Genomic DNA, 17,946 nt, shown 5'->3' on the forward strand with positions numbered 1-17,946 from the left:
CTCCTATGCCCTAGTTAGGAATCATCAATAATTATTTTCAAGCATATAGAATTTAAATTTTCAATGCAGTTCAAGTCTAGCATGTAAATATTATTCATTTGTTTTCTATCTAACATAATTTTTTCATTTAAACTAATCATGCATTTTTCATAAAAAAAAAGTAATGTTAAAACTTTTATCTCACAATTGACTAATGCTTAATAAATTATATTTTAAGCCATCAACTAAAATAATATTTTTTATAATAAAGATTTTTACATTCCTGATTATACCTGAGCCCACCAGTTTTATAGTGGTGTTATCTCCTAATTTCACCTTGCCTCCTAACCTAGCATCCAGTGTGATGAACTGCTTTATATCATCATTCATGTGCCTTGAGCATCCAATGTATAGCTTCCACATGCTCTCACTAAGCCTTTTTTGAGAACATCCCTATATAGTCATTCAAAGGTTTAATTTGGGAACCCAAGTGAGTTTGGATTCCACCTTATGCTTGAATGAATGTATACTATGCTGTGATGAATGTAATTTAGGGCTCTGTACTAGATATGTCATATGATAAATTGTGCAAGTGTGGGTTATCTAACCTAACATGCCACAAGAGTAACACCTAACACTAGGAAATAGATTTAATAACCTATGTGGTTCATGGTTCCTTGTCCTAGGTTTATGCAATGCATGTTGTGTTAAGGGTTAATGATATTATTCTAAGGTAGCTGGTGGTTTGTTTTTTTCGAGTGCAATTAGTTTCGCTTCCAAAAATTTGTTTTCACTTTCAAGAATAAATATTTTAATTTTTGATACATACTCCCTACCATCTATTTCTAGTTCAGATGCTTCTAATACTTTTTGTGCTTTCTTTAGTTCAAGATATATTCTTTTTTAAGCATTCTTATGTATTAATTAAGTCAATATGCTTCTTGTTTAAGACATCATACTCATCAAGCAAGGTCATGTGATTATTATCTAAATTAGAATGTTCAGTAATTAAAATAGCATGCTCTTTTTACAAAGTAGACAATTCAATTTTAAGACTACCATGCATCTTTTTTAGCTTCCTATACGAATCATGAATATTTTTCAGAATTAATGAGTAATTCATCATAAGAAAATTGACATACTTCATCATGATCTTATTGATCAAGATTTGGTTAGCCATAAGAAAGAAGTTTTATAACTTACTTCTTTGCTTCTGATTCTGAAAATTTTTAGGAGTCAGACTAGAAAACATTTTATGTCTTTTGCTTGCCCCTCTTGAACTTTGGCTTCTCTTCAACCTACTTCTTGATCAGGTGAGTTTTGAGGTTGGGATAATCAGTTTGAAGGTGGCTTGGAGTCTTGCATTCGAAGAAAAAGTGTTTGAAGATATTTTAACTTTTCTTTTCTTTTTAACTTTGCTCCAATGCTATTAATTATGCCTATGTTTCTTTTTTAAAAAGTTATTTAAATGGCATGTCATTAAGGCGATGTCGTCATCCTCCTCCACTACTGAACTATTACATTAAGAGTCATTTACTTTTACGGCCATAATTCTCTCCTTATTTTCTCTTACATCACTTTGCCTTTGACTCACTCCTTGCTCGTAGGTAATTAGTGCCCCAAAAAATTCAAATCATAATTTGAATAAACTAATTATGGCAGCTAATTTAAGTAAGATTTTAAATTGTTATACAATACAAATTAGATAGTATAGTATGATTAGTTCAAAAATAAAAAATTTAAATTTATTATATAATTTATCCAGAGGTTAAAGTTTTTAGAACGTAATGAATCGTATAGTGTGATCAAGATCATATAATATGATTAGTTTATAGAAACTAATTATTTAATTAGATATTAAGCCTATTCTTCTATATTAATCATAAAATATGATTAGTATAAAAAATTTTAATTTTTAATTTTTTCTCTCTCTCCTTTTGTGTGTGTGCATGGTCACTCAATTGCATACACTCTTATATAGCCCTACTCAAAAAATAGGAAAAAAAGTATAAACATTATTTACTTGGCATTCCTATTCTACCTACTTTTGAGCTTCCAGTAGCCTTGAGAAGTGTATGTTTTACCTGTAATGATAGTGCTCATAAATAAAAAGAAATATCTAAAAATTTCAATGAGAAAAATAACAATTTAATCAATAATATTTGTTATCATCAAAATGGCAGACAAGGGATCTGGATTGCAACAATAGTTTTTTAATGAGATTAATTAATTTAGATGTGGATCTGAGCATATGCATCCATAAATCTCTATCAAGCTTATAGGGGTAAAATATGTGGTATAGGGTCTTCCTATAATTATATTAACTATATAGAACTGGAAGGTTTAACATCTTATTTATAGGTATGAAAAACTTCCAATTTAATACTCCTTTTTATTCCAATATTCGACCATCAAGGTAATGCATTTTATTATATACTAATTATATACATAACCATTGTATGCATTAAATTAATAAAGGTAGATATTGAAAAAAATTTATAAACTAATTCAAAGCACAAGAGTTTGCATTTGTAATTGCTATGTGTTTACATCATTAAGCCAAAACATAAAGATTTAGTCAGACATCGATAATACAAAAAGTAAACTCATGTTCATTTCATTCATATAAAATGATACATGAGAATTATTAAAGATAAATAATACTTGGAAGGATCAATTAAAATTCTCCGCACTTCTTCTTCCTCTATTAGTAGAAGTTTTTATGCAATATAAGATAAAATCTCCAAATGAAAGTAGCTTGCACTTTCATAGACTCTATTGGACTTTATTCTAAGAGGTAACTAAAAGAAGACCATCAAAAGTATAAGAAACTACTTAAAATGATAGAACTCCACTAACAAAATAATTGAAAAGTTATTTAAATAAGTACCAAAATAGCATCATGCACTGTGACTCTAAAAATGTTGGTGCCACAGGGATATAAGATTTATTAGTGCCTCGACCCTGTTGTGCTTTCTCCATTGCGGAGCTGGGATAACCCGTCATAATTAATAGTTAAACTAGAACATCTTTTGGTTGAGTTTGTGTGGCTCCTCATTTTGAAAAATTGATCCATCATGGTGCAGCAAAAGTTAAGCATTGTGTCTCTTGACAGTTTAGTTCAATGCTATGATGTTGAAATGAACAGCGCTCCGGTACTCTTTTTCTTGAGAATATAGTATTGTGGTGTTTTTTTTGGCACAGTGATGCTGTGAGGCACTAATCCTTTATCCATTATTGTGTTGTTCTCCTTAAAATTTTAGATCGACTAGTGCTACAATGTCAGAATTAGGCGCTAGGGTGTTTTAGATGGAAATATTATATTGTTGAATATGTCCACCCTACATTTTTATTTAATTTTAATGAATATTTGCCTTGTCCTAAATTTTTCCTTCACAAATAAAACTAAAACAATACATTTTCATTAAATTTTAACATAATAAATAGTACACAATTTATAATTACTAATTTTCACTCATCTTAAACCCTTACTTGTCCTCAAGCAATGGTAAAATCACATATTGATTAACTTCATGGCCAAAGTAAAAAATTGATAATTTAAAACTATTAAAATGTAAGATAATGCATCACATTCTAGAAATAATTCAGAACGAAAAAGGTTATAATTCTAATTTGAAAGGTCATAAAAATTATTTGAATCATTCACTTTTGTCTGAATTATAATTCAAGTAGGGATAGGCAACAAGCAGGCATAATTATTGGTTTAGCTTTATCAATTTTATATTTCTTTAGGATGTCCTTAATATATTTTAACTGAATAAAAAATATGTCATACTTTTCTGCTTTATTTTAAAACCAACAAAGTAAAGCAAGTCTTCCATCAAACTCATTTCAAATTCACAACTCATTAGTTTTAAAAAATTATCACAAAGATTTTTTCTAGTAGAATCGAACAAGATATCATCAATATATATATGAACAATGAGTATATCATCTCCAACTCTTTTTAAGAAGAGAGTGGTGTCCACACTTCTTTTAACAAACTTATCCTTTCATATTATGCCCCTAGGTGCCTATTTTAGTCATATAAGGCCTTTTTTAATTTAAACACATGTTTAGGAAATTATGAATTTTCAAAATCTGGAGGTTGCTCAATATAAGCATCCTCTTATATTATCTCATTAAGAAAGACACTCTTAACATCCATTTAAAATAATTTAAAACCTTTAAAACAAGCAAAAGATAGTAACACTCTTATTACTTTAGGTCTAGCTACTAGGGACAATATTTCCTTAAAATCAATCCTTTCTATTTGATTGTATCACTTCACCACTAATCTTGGTTTATTCTTGATCACTACACTTGAAAGAGGGGTCAACATTAAACTTAGCCACTAATAAACTTAGCCATTCATCTTATTTTTGAAAACCCTTTTAGGCCCAACAACACTTTGATTTTTGGGTCATTTAGTTAACTCCCAAACATCATTTCTAAAAAATTGAATCAATTCTTCCTGCATAGCCAAAATCCAAAATTTATTAGAACGTGCTTGATTTATATTAGTGGGTTCAATAATTGAAATAAAGGCGGAGTGGTTCACTTTTTTGTTAAGTCCAAACCTAATCCTAACACTTTCACTCGGGTCTCCTAAAATTAGTTTTTAGGATGACTGTTAGGATATTTCTATTTAGGTAAAGTAATTTATGTTTCAACCTTTTCTTCAAGATTTGCATTTTCTGCACTTCAGGTTATTTCTTCAACATCATCTTCCAACTTTGGTCTCCTCAATTACCAAAGTCCTTTTGTTAAAAATTTAATAGGATTTACCAACACTTCAATATCCTAGAAAAAATTCTATCATTAGATTTAGGATCAAATTTTCCTAATAGAACTTTACCATTGTTATAAATAAACACCTTACATCCAAAGACAATGCAGATGTGAAAGGATATATATTCTTCTCTTAAGAAATTCATATGGTGTCTTGTTCAACTTAGATATAATATTTATCCTTTTCAAAATATAACAAGTCATATTAATAGCTTCATCACAAAAATATATTGGAAGTGAATACTCAGCCAACATGGCTCTAACTGCTTCTATCAAAGTTCTATTTTTTTCTCTCAACAACCCTATTTTATTGAGGGATCCTAGGTGCTAAAAAATTGCAATTAATTTATTTCTCTTTACAAAAAATTTTAAAATTTTTATTTTTAAATTCTTCTCCATGAGCACTTTGAATTGGAAGAATTTCACGACATAGATTCCTCTAATTCCAAGTAGAAAAAATTTTAATCTCTTCAAATGATTCACTCTTGTGTGATAAGAATCTAATTAAAGTGAACATTGAATAATCATTAGCAATTATATACCCAAAAACTTTCCCTCCTAAACTTACAATGTTTGCTAGTTCTAAGATATTTAATTGAATGAAAGGAGACTTGACTTGTTTCCTTAATTGACATGCATCACAAAAATGATCTTTAATAAATTCTAATTTAGGTATACCACTAACAGATTCTTTTTGGGTAATATTCCTATGACTTTTCATGCTCGCACAACAAAATCTTCTATGCCAAAACTAAGATTTATCAGTGATAGTTTTGAGAAAAAAGGCAATATAATATTTAACATAATTTAATCTAAGTATGTATATATTATTTATCCTATTTTCATTTAACACATCAATTCCATTTAGGCTTATAATACACCTTATATGTAAAAATTTATTATTAAAACCCCTATTAAAAAGCTCACTAATAATTAATAAATTATGTTTTAAGCCTTCAACAAATAAAACATTCTCAAATAAATAAATTATTCTTATTTCCAATCATACCTGTACCTACTACTCTCCAAGTGGTATTATCTCCCAGTGTCACTTTATCTCCAACCCTAGCCTCCTGCGATATGAATTGAGTTATATCTCCAATCATATATTTTGAACATCCATTATCCAGGTACCAAATGCTCTAACGATGGCTTGTATGAGAGCGTTTCTATAAAATTATCAAATATTATACTTGGGAACCCAAATAAATTTTAGTTCACCTCTTGATAATAAAAATCCAGATGCATGCTTAATATGCTATGATTTACACATCTTAAGTCTCCACACTATATGTGTTCTAATATGAATTACGCAAGTGTGAGAAATATGTCCTATTATTCCACATGAAAAGCATTTAACACAAGGAATATTATTTACCAATCTATGTGAGTTATAATATATTTTCCTAGGTTTTGAAATTATAAACTTTTGATTGGGATTATAAAATTGTTCAAGTGAAGGGGGTGTCTTATTCTTCTTAAAAGTTTTAGTTTTTCTTTAATATATGTGTTTGCACTTTCTAAAACTACATTGTCAACTTTCAACTCTTATTCTCTTTGATCTACTTCAACTATAAACACTTTATATTCATTCTCAAGATTCGTATATGATGTTTTCAATAAATCATGTTTCTAAAAAATTCCATTGGAGAGAAAGTTAATGAGAGAGAGTCTAGGATTTAAAAAAAAATTCTGTTAGTTTGTTTTTGAATTCAGTGGGCCTCCTTTTTTGCGAATGGTTTAGCCGGCGATCAGCCGGCACTCCAGCGACTTTAGGTGGCGCGGATGGAAGGTAAACGATTTTCATCTACGGAAGCTTGGGCTAATTATAGGAAGGGTCTCTCGGTTCAGGTGTAGCAAGCTTCAGACGTCTTCAATGGAGGTTCTAGAGTTATGTATATGTTCAACAGGAATATCAAAGGTTTTAAAGAAAAACCATTGATCATCAATGAGGGTGGATTATTATCAAAGAAGAAGAATCCATTTCTGTTCTGGGAAAAGGGAAGGAGTTTATCATGGACGATGTATTCGCCAGTCCAAAAGCTTTTAAAATCATTAAAGAAGATAAGAAGGTGATCAAAAATCCTAATCTGGAAGCTTCATCTCCTATCGGGATGAGGATCTACTCAAACAGATGATTTAATTCAGCTTCACTGCCGGCTTCACCGGTACAACGTGATTCAATTGTTCCTCCATAGTTAGAAGGGAATATTCTTAATGAAGATAAGATGGATGAGGTATTGTTGCAAATGAAAGATGGACAAAACTCAAGGAGAGCACCAGAGGAGAACATTTCTAATAATAATAAAGCAACTCAACTTGCGGATAAAGGGAATAATGTTGTGATCCAATCTGTCTGGATTAAAAAATAGAACATTAAGGTTGATAACTTGGAGCTGGGGTAATTCTTATCTGAAGATGGAAAGGTTGTTTTGTTACATACTGAGAAGGAGATGGAGAATGCAAGAAGACTAGAGAAAGCTATTGTAGTGAAGGTTTTCGGCGATAACATTCCATTTCAACTAGTGGTACTGAATTAAGGAGGCAGTGGAGTAGATTTGGGAACTTCCACATTATAGGATTGGGGCTAGGCTGGATGCTCTATTCGTTTGAAGATGCAAATGCATTAGAGAACATTTTAACTAGTGGTCCTTGGTTGGTTAGAGGCCAAGTTGTGGGCTTGGAAAATTGGTCGACTTCATTCAATCCAACTTCTCCTAAAGGAATTTTATCTCATTTGTGGATAAGGCTACCTAATTTACCTCTTCAGTGCTAGGACGAGGTTAATATATGTACAATTGCTTCTCAAGTTAGTAAACCTTACCTCCTCGATGGGAATATGTTTTAATGGAGTAGAAGGGAGTTTGCAAGGGTAAGCGTGCATAATCCCTTTGATAGGAAGTTACCATCTGGTATTTGGGTTGAAGGCTTGGCTGGAAAGTTTTATCAAAGAATTGAGTATGAAGGAGTTTCAAAAATCAATTTTGAGTTTGGTAAGATAGGCCATACTTTTATAGACTGTACTGATTCAAATTCTAAAAAGAAAGTTGGAACAGGATATGTTGATGCTGCCAGGTTTTCAGAAACACGGGACAAACCGATGGAGACTGATAGAAGAAATGCTGATGGGGAGAAAGCTGGCTATGGTCCTTGGATTCAGGTGAGATATGGAAAAAGAAAGAATAAAATGGTTGCTGAGAAGAGGAGATTATTCAATAAAAATTATTTTCCCATGAAGAAGATCTATGTACCTAAGCTTGGTCCAGTTTATTCAAGGAGAGGAGATGAATTAGAAGGTTACAGTCTTAGTTCTAAGCCGGTTGCTTTCAAAGGCAACCTTGAAGATTAGGGAGAAGTTATCAAGGAAGGATCTGCTGAGGATATTTCAACTATAATCCTAGATAAGCATCATAGGGAGGTAACAACAGTTGAATCTACTATTACTATTAATAATAAATTTAATTTATTATCTTGTTTGGATGAAACAAGACCTACTAAGGTAATGGGATTATTTGAAGATGGGTGTGCTGAAGAAGGGGAAATTATAGGCAATGATATGGGTAATATGTAAGGAATGGGTGTTATTTGTAATGGGGAGCCAAAGCAAAGCTAGGAGGCGGGTAAGGGGCTGTCTAGAAAGTTTATCCTATGGTAAGAAAGTAAAGCTTATTAAAGAGCTTAAATCTCTTGGTTCGGGTAACATTGTTGCTCATAATAGGAATATGGATAGTGGGAAAGCTAAGAAGAATGGGGGTTCTACCCCCATTTTTAAGCAATGACTTCCCTGGTTTTCTGGAATTGTAGAGGAGTCAAGAAAGTGGAGGCTGCCCTATATCTGAAGGAGGTGGTAAAAGATAATAATGTTCTTTTTGTGGTCTTGATGGAAACAAAGATAAGATCTTTAGAAAACATTCAAATTTTGAAGTTTTTGGGAAATAATTGGGAATCTTATATGGTTCCTTCTGATTGTCTCTCTCGAGGATTGATGGTGCTATGGAGAAAGTACTTAGCATCTTTCTCGGTTATTGAAATTTCAGCATAATTGATTATTGGTAAATTGGAGGTCCTTAACAAGGGATGTTGGATGGTGGCTAATGTATATGGGATTACTAATTCTCTGGACAGGAAACTCTTATGGGACTGCTTAGAGAGACATTGCTCTGATGATTGGTCTACGGTGGTGGGAGTAGATTTTAATTGTGTTCTTTCCCAAGATGATAAAAGAGGTGGGAAAAAATTCATCATGTCTCAAGGCGCAAAGGATATGAAGAATTTCATGATTAACAATGATCTACATGAGGTTGGGTCTATGGGACCCAAGTTCACTTCGTGCAATAATAAATATGGAGGGGCTCGGATATTAAAGAAATTGGATAGGTGTCTAATTAATTCCACTGCATGGAACTCCATACATCTTGCCTTGGTGAAACACTTATCTCGAATAGCTTCGGACCATTGTCCTATTCTTCTGGAAACTTTCAAACCAATGGAGTTTTGTAATAGAAGGATCCATTATGAGGATATTTGGGCATCTTACCATGGGGCATCTACTATTGTGGAGAAAACATGGAAGAAATACAGTGGGAGTGACCCGACAACATCTTTAATATTGAAGTTCAAGAGAACTTTAAGAGCTCTATTCTTTTGGAGCAAAGCGAAGTTCAAAAATTTGAACTTATTGTGGAACAAGTTGAAGGAAGAGATTATGGAAATCCAAATGGAGGAAGCAGAAAGTTGGATATCATTTGAGAGGCTGCAACTTCTCAGACATAAAATCAATGAGATCAATATTACCCTTGCCCGCTCAATACTTGTTGGAAGCAAAGAGAAAAAGCAAAATGGATGGAAGAAGGGGACTCTAACTCTTTATTATTTCATGCATTTGCTAATGCTTGGAGGAACTTTAACTGGATAAGTCATATCAAAAATAAGGCAGGCATGGTGACGTAGGATTGTGCTGAAATATAGAAAACATTTTCAGATTTTTTTCAAAAAGAAATGGCAGCATAGGGAATGTTTACTAGAGGGTTGGCCGAATCCTTTTACAGTTATTGGTGAAGAGGATCAAGGCTAACTAGATGCTAATTTCACTTGGGAGGAACTTCAGGTGGTGGTGGACAAGGCTGGGAGGAATATCTCCCCCGATTTGGATGGGATTAGATTCTTATTTATCAAAGATTTTTGGAAATTTATTAAGAATGATGTATGGAAAGCGGTAAACAAATTTCTATCTTCGGGAGTAATGCACCATTCATGGAAGGAGACACTGATTGTCTTAATTCCAAAGATCCAAAATCATCAGGTGGCTTCAAACTTCTAGCCTATTAGTCTTTGTATGACTATTTATAAAATCATTACAAAGATGTTGTTGAATAGATTGGAGAAGGTAATTTATAATATCATATTGGGAGATCAAGCAGCGTTCATTAGAGGTCGATCCATGTCAGAGCATGTGCTGCTAGCCCAAGAAGTCTTCAATAAATTTCGATATTCTAAAGCAAAAAAAGGTCTTTTGGCTATCAAACTTGACATGGAGCAAGCATATGATAGTATGGGGTGGAAAGCTCTAAGGCAAGTTCTTATTCAGTTTAAATTTCCTAGCAAGTTTATGGAGCTATTAATGCAATGTATCTATGATCCTAAATACTGCATTTTGATTAATGGTAGGAAAATTGACTGGATTGATGGCAAGAGCGGATTTAGGCAAGGGTGTCCTTTGTCACCCTATTTGTTTATTTTATGTTCTCAAATTTTATCTGATGCACTAAATCTAAGGAGGAATGATTTTGGAATTTCTATTACTTCTAATGCTCCTAGAGTATCACATTTTTTCTATGCCGATGATATCTTGATTTTCTCAGAAGCAAATGTTAGGAAGATTAAGGAGTTGAATAACATTGTTATCAATAATTACAAATGGTCGGGAAAATTGTTAATCAATCCAAGCCTATGATTCTATTTGGCAAGCATATCAACCGAAGGAGAAAGAAGAAAATTAAAAAAATTCTCAGGTTCAAGGTGGTAAAGAGATTTAGTTATCTTGGTGTGAAGATAACTTTAAGGAGGATGGTGGCTTCAGATTTTCAAAATCTTTTGGAGATAGCTTCTAACAAATTGAACACTTGGAGGAAAAAATGTATTTCATTGGAAGGAAAGTTGGTTTTGGTAAAATCTACATTTCTTTCTCTACCAATGTTTTTATCTTCTATTTCATTAGAAACATTGGGTATTCTTAAAGAGTTTGATAAGATGTGTAGAAGATTCTTGTGGAATAAAAAGAATGGAAGTGCAGGATTGCATTATGTTTATTGGGAGTTACTTTGCAAACCAAAGAATGAAGGTGGTCGTGGATTGTTCTCAGTGGTCTCCAAGGTAGGACCTCTTCAGGAAAAGTTTGCTTGGGATTTCTTCATGAAGCCTAACTCTTTGCTATACCAAATTCTTAGAAGCAAATATGGAGGTGATCTATGGACAGTTCCAGTGAAAAAATTTTGTTCTCCTACATGGAAGATTATTACCATAGGGTCTTTGTATCTTAGAAACATTGTTAGATGGAATGTTTCTAATGGTAATTCAATTAATTGGATGCTTGATTCTTGGATTCTAGATAAATGCTTATCAAAATGGCCGACATTTGTGAATAATCTGGAAACATCAAACTTTAATCTAAGCTATTTCATTTTGGAGGGACCATGGAATGTGAATCAGCTCCAGATTTTCTTTGGGAAGCATTTGGTGGAGCTTATTACTCAAATTCTGATTTAAGCTGGAAGAATAACAAATCATATGGAGCTGAATTCAAAGAATTCAGGTAAATCGATAGTTGCCCTATCATTTGAAGCGGTAATGGAACATACTGAAGAGATTGCTCACTGGACATGGATCAAGAAATTAAAATTGAGACCGAGAACTGAGCTCTTTAGTGGAGACATTACAATGAAGCAATCCCATCTAATGCTTTTTTATTGAAGATGAGATTATGCAGCTTTTTCGGTTGCTCGAGAGGTTGTGATGAGGAAGAGAATAGCTTCCATATTGCTGGGAGATGTGCTAAATTTCAGAACGTGATTCATCTTCTTAACAGTTGGGGTTTTCAAGTCCCTGTATTTAAAGACTTTAAAGCTTACTTGGATGGGTTACAGAGGTATGCTGGTATGAACTCTATCATTGCTAATATCTATTGTACAACTGCATTCCTTGTTTGGAAAAGTAGAAGTAAGCTGGTTCACGGAGGTATAGATGATTCAGATAATGTTATAGCAGCTAACTCTGTGTCTATGGCTACGGTGAGAAACTTTATCAATATTTCCCCGAACAATTGGGATGTCAACTAGCAAAAGCTGTCTACTTCTTGGCATCCTCCTCCACCCGGGTGGATAAAGATCAATGTTGATGCTTCACTTAAAAGTAATAACATGGAAGGGATTGGAGGTGTGGTAAGGGATGACAAAGGAAGATTTTTGATAGCATTTGGAGCCCAATACATGCATTGGGACATAGCTCAAGTGGAGTTGATGGATGTTCATTATTTAAAGAATATTATGCAAAATTGGATGTGTGAAGCTCAAGGTGTGATTATAGAAGGTGACAACTTCAATATTATAAAAATTCTTCAATTAGCTTTGAAGAATTGAAAGAATAATGGAATAAATGAAGAGATTTTGAGTTTTTTACAAGATTTCAACTAAGTCTTATTTTCTTTCTATAGTAGATTTTGTAACAAATTAGTGGATGTTTGGGCCAATTTAGCTTTAGAAAGGTCTTTTATTTGGTGTGATCTTAGTGATGTAGAGATTCCTCCTTCTTTCCTGTTTTGCTTGAATGAAGAATGTGATTCTTTAGGATTTATTTGAGTAGGTTATAATAAGGTTTCTATTTGATTTTTAATGCATAGTAGCATTTCTCTTCAAAAAAAAAAAATCATGCTTCTTACTCTAATCATCAAATTCGTACTAAAATGCCATTTGTTTGCTATCTATGGATGAATGATCTTTCCTAAGAGTTCATATTCTTTATGTAAATTCAAATTCTCGAGGTTAAGATTTGTATGCAATTTTTTAACATTCCTATATATATTATGAACTTTCTCATAAACTTAAAATAATTCATTGTCGGACAAGTCACATACCTCCTCTTAATCTGAATGATCAAGATTTTCTGCCATTAAACATAAGTTTGTGAATTCCTCTTCTATTTTTATTTCTAAGGAGTCTGAAATTGAGTTAGAAAGCTCTTCGCATTTTTCTCTTGCCCTTCCTAACATTTGTTTTCTCCTCAGCTTTCTCCTTGTTAGGATTAGCTTCGAGATTTGTTCAATTTGCTTTTATATGTCCAAGCTTCCTACATTAATAACAAGTGACTTCATTCGAAACTTTTGCATTCTTATTGAACTTACCTTTATTTCAATGTTGATGTCCTGTTGCTTTCTTCTAAGAAAACTTTTAAATTATCAAGTCATGAGTGTTATATCTTCTTCATCCTAAGGCACTAATTGATCACTCTCCAAATCATCCACTTTGAAAGTAATATTATTCTCTTTTCGCTTGTCACCAACATCAATTTGTATTTGATTAACTCCTTGTTTGCAAGCAATTAGTGATCCAAACAGATTGTCAATAAAATATACATTCAAATCTTTCAACTCTATCAAGGCAGTTATCTTTGCGCGCATCATAAGCAATAGGTAAACAATATATGATTTTTTTAAAAAAAATTTAAATAGTTAGTTTTCTATCTAAAGCATGCAATGAGATAACAATCTGAGTAAAATGTGTATACATATCATAAATCGACTCTTTCATTTTCATAAAAAATAGTTTGTATTTATATAATAATATCTTCAATCTAGATTGTATAATAACCTCATCCTCATATAATAATATAATAATATGTTCAATATAGGGGTGAGGAGCGTTCACTTGAAGAGTGAGAAGGTCAAAAAAAGGAATGATTTTAGTGATTTTTAGGCTGCCATTCTTGAAGATGGAAGAGGGTGGTCGGTCATCTAAGGATGGCCGAAACACCTCATCCTCATTATCTACCATGCGTCCAACTTTGCTGGATTCAAAATGTAGATTTTTGTTCAACCGTAGATTTTCTTGAAACTTCATGAACTCTCCTCTGGTAATTAGAGAGGGAGGGGTTGTATCTAAGTAGAAGACTTTGCCAAAGCCAGGAAAAGGAAAAGAAATTGTTTCTGATTTGAAAAGTAAGCCTTTCTCACCTAGATCAATTTTTATCCCTAAATCAAATGATTTGGAGGCTTCTTCTTTGGGTTGCAAAGATAATAATCTATTGAAGAATGATTATGGTGTTGATAACAACACTCTTGGTGATGTTAATATTAAAAATCTAGTAGTTTCTTCTGAAATTGATAATTCTAATGTGTGGATTAAAAAAATACATATTAAAATAAATTTCAATGGAGTTGTTGACAGAAATGAGGAGGTAAATGCTGTCAAGCTTGATATAGAGAATAAAAAAGCCAATGTTCAGGTTTTGAGAAACTCATTGGTGGTGAAAATTCTAAGCAACAACTTGCCTTTTTCAATCTGTTCTCCTGAATTAAGGAGGCAATGGACTAAATTTGGAAGGTTTCATATAACCTCACTCGGTTTGGACTGGATTTTGTATTCGTTTAAGTCATTTGAAGCAATGGAGGAACTTCTTAATGGAGGACCTTGGTACATTGGGGGCTTTTTCATTGGTTTAGATAGATGGTCACCTAATTTCTCTCCCATCTCCATAGATGGGATTTCTTCTCCCATTTGGGAATGTCTACCACATTTGCCTCTTCTTTGTTGGGATGAAACTAATATTATTAGAATAGTTTCTAGTATTGGGACACCTTTATTATTAGATGGCAATATGTTTAGATGGTGAAGAAGGGAATTTGCTAGAGCTTGCATTCGAATTAAATTGAATTCTAGATTCTCGGGTGGTATTTGGGTTGAAGGTATTAATGGAAGGTTTTTTTTCAAAAATTTGAGTATAAAAATCATTCATCTCTTTGTTTCAAATGTGGAAGGATTGGTCATAAAGATTTCGTATGCCCAATTATCTCTCATACTCCGAATCTGGTTGATAAAGAAGACCCTAAAAGTTCACTTCAAGTTGGTGATTCTAATGGACCTTGGATGCATGTAAAGTTCAAGAACAGAAAAAGGCAAAAAAAATTTATTTGATAAGAATCAATCTGATTTTGCTAGGAAAAAGGATTCGAGTAGAATTCCTGTTGTAGATAAGGAAAATGTTGTTCAAGATGTATCAGATATAATTATATTAGATTTGGAAAATTCCAACAAATACATTGTGCTATCTCTTGAAGGAAAAGATAATAAGGAGGCTGATTTATCTCATCTTAACAATGTCAAACTGGAGAAAATTGTAAGTGAGGTTGCTGATTGTCAGGATGTTCAAATCCTGGAAAATAATTCTAATGACAGGTCTTCAATTAGAAATTGTCGGGATAATTCTATTGACTTGATTGCTGATCAAGCTATGTTAATTCTTGATTCTTTTCAAATTGCATAAATTGATTTCATATATACACGAATTAAGGAAGAAGATGATGATGCTATTTTTTTTGTGTCAACATCGATTACTAAACCGAATGAATTTCAAAATTCAAAATTGAATTCAAAAGTGCTCGAAATTTTTTAGAAGTAGTGGAAGATGTTATTGCAGAGTCAGGATTTAAACAAAAAGTTGTTAGTCCTTCAGTCAATTCTGATAAATATGAGGAAATGGGAACTCCTTCAAACCGTATAGGAGGATTAAGTGTGAATATTGTTGGGGAGGTACTAGAAGTTACTCCTCCTTCTGAGGTTAATTTGAATTTTAAAAAGGCTGTGTTAGTCAAAGGGAAAACTTCAACAATTAAGATTGTTTATTCTTTCGATTCTAAGCATAAACTCTTCAAATAATTACAATCTTTGGGACCAGTGGAAGATTTTCCTAGAAGAAGGTGGGCATATCTCAGTTCAAAGAAAGTTATGAGGGGTTCTTCCCCTTTAGCTAATTAATGCTTTCTTATTCTTTCATTGTAAACAACAGCAGGGAATTTCTTAGAAGATACTTGATGATGGAACGTATGATCAAAGAGTATCTCAGATTACTTGTTCTGTATTATAGACTCGAGTTTTGGAAGTGGCACCAGAGAATTATATTGAATATTTTCTTAAATGGTTGTTGGATATTGGTGAATACTTGTAATTACTTTGTAGTTTTTATTCCTTTCTTTTAGCATTTTATTTGTCTTCTAAATTTACTCTAATTGATTATGGGATCGGCACTAGGTCTAATTTTTTAACTGGTTGGGAACTCTGGGATGCTAACCAACCTTTCTGGTTGTTTTATTTATTTGGTATCCCCTCCACCCCAAGGGTTTTAAAATGGAAAATAGTGGGTCTCATTTCAAATTATTATAAATTTAGTTTAACAAATAAGCTTTCAATAAGGTTTCTTTCCCAGTTGGATCAAGGAACTAGTAGTTTTTTTTTTGTTCTAGTTTGTATTAGGTTGTTCTTTTTTTCCTTTAATGCAAAATTGCATTTCTTCAAAAAAAAAAAAAAGATTGTTTAACCTCATTTATCCCTTCATAAGTTATGCAAAGTCTATCCCAGATTTCTTTTCTAGATTTGCAAGTAGGAACATGCATATAGTCTTCTAATTTCAATGCACAAAAAAATTTGTTTAAACATCTTACATTTAGCTATGCTAAGTCTTTTTCTTCTTGTGTCCAATCAGTAAACGGTGTTTCAACTCTAACGTAATCAACAAGTCTAGTGGGTCTAGTGTAACCTTCTTGTATTAATATCTAATTGCGATAATCAAATGATTACATAAAAGTAAACACATGAGTTTTCCAAAAATTGAAAGGAATGTTATCAAATAAAGGTGATGTAGTGATAGATTATCCTTCAAGAGTGTAACTATTTTTAGAAAGTTTAAATAATAACCCTGAAATATGCTGTTGTGTAATAAACTTATTATTATAATAAAATTTTCAACCACAAAACTTTAAAGCTAAAAAAAAAAAAAAAACTAAAAAAGTAAAGTAAATAGAAGAACACCAAATTTATAGTTGTTTGGTCCAAACTAGACCTACATGCACTCCCTAGAGACTCATTATCCATGTATTGCACTATATCAAATTGACTCTCCTTTTGCCCCCATAGCAAGGTGGAGAAGCATTTACAAACTCTCTTCCACCAACCCAGAGTGGCAAAATTTTGACATCCTTTCTCACCATCCTATTGATGATAGAGTACCAATATCCTTTCTCACCCTCTTGGTGATGGAAGAGTACCGTGACATATTGTTGAAGATCTTCTCTCAAAAGTCTCTAGAGGAGATGGGTAGAAATTTGTAGAAGAAAAAGATAACCTCGCTTTGGGCAACCTTATGAATCCCTCACAACTCCCCCTCACTTTTTTTTTTAAACTCCCCCTCACTTGATTTCTCACTCTTCACCCTTATAATCTCTCTCAAACACTCACACTCAATGGCCACTCTTAAGATAAAATCATTATAAAAGTATAAGTGTTAGTTTAAAGGACACTTATATATGAAACATAAGAAAAACTATAAAAATTTTGATAATTACAAGTCAACTGACTTATGAACGTACAATACGATTGAGGATTATTTGTACGAATAGTTCAAAAATCCATGTAGGAACCTTTACGAATTTAATTTTATACTCTAATAATCTTTTTTATGATATGACATCATACACTACGAATAGTTAACACAAATCATGCTTCGTTTGGTATGAATGTGGATGCCCCCATTGAAAGTTCGTTAGGGATGTTAAGCCCTATAGAACTGACCCAAGCTAACCAAAAACATAAACCAAAATCACGCCACAAAAAAATAAATGCGGAATTAAAAGTGGGGAAGCAAGAAAACAAGAACACAGAAATTTATAGTGGTTCGGTCAACTCGACCTACGTCCACTCCTTGGAGGCACCCTCCAAGTATTGCACTACAAAACGTGACTCTCCTTTAGTCCCCACGGCTAGGCGGAGAAGCCCTCACAAAAACCTCCTTTTTGCCACCCCGGCAAGGCAGAGAACCTATCTCCTTTTGCTTCCTCCTGAAGCTGACAGAGAACCACAACCAAAAGCTAACTCCTTACCTCTACCGACCCTTCCACGGACGAGAAACTCTAGA

This window comes from Dendrobium catenatum, unplaced genomic scaffold, assembly GCF_001605985.2.
Source record: "Dendrobium catenatum unplaced genomic scaffold, ASM160598v2 fragScaff_scaffold_1557, whole genome shotgun sequence".
In the NCBI taxonomy this organism is placed as follows: domain Eukaryota; kingdom Viridiplantae; phylum Streptophyta; class Magnoliopsida; order Asparagales; family Orchidaceae; genus Dendrobium; species Dendrobium catenatum.